The sequence below is a fragment of the Entelurus aequoreus genome, linkage group LG09 (genome assembly GCF_033978785.1).
Source record: "Entelurus aequoreus isolate RoL-2023_Sb linkage group LG09, RoL_Eaeq_v1.1, whole genome shotgun sequence".
Classification (NCBI taxonomy): Eukaryota; Metazoa; Chordata; class Actinopteri; order Syngnathiformes; family Syngnathidae; genus Entelurus; species Entelurus aequoreus.
Genome location: NC_084739.1, coordinates 24,289 through 24,818, shown reverse-complemented (window position 1 = coordinate 24,818; position 530 = coordinate 24,289).

The following is a 530-nucleotide window of genomic DNA, read 5'->3' as shown; positions in this document are numbered from 1 at the left end:
GTAGCCCTTCGCATTAATCACTACCCAAGAAGTAGCTCTTGCTTTCAAAAAGGTTGGTGACCCCTGGACTAGACGATGATCTGTAAAACATCATCTATGCAACATTTTGAGCAAAGAACCACCACTACATGTTATGTAGACCACAAGGAAGTCTTTTACATTTAGACAAAAATCATAATATGACCCCTTTAATGCGCCTTATGTATGAAAATAGACCCACTCATCGGCAGTGCGCCTTATAATCCGGTCCGGAAAAAACGGTATTCATTTGGAAAGTAGGACTCGGCATGAAAATACACAAGTATTAATGCAAACAAAGATAGTACGTGCACTTATATAGCACTATATTGTGTTTGTGTTGAATATTTCATGTCATTGAGAGAAGCATTGCAGCGTTTTAATGACAAAGTTGCTAGCGATTCTCTTTCTTGTTCCCTGTGTGTTTTTTTTTTTCGGTTTCAGTTCCTATGTTGACTCTCGTGAGCTTCCCCTGCGTTACAAAACATCTATATTATGCACAATGTGCATTC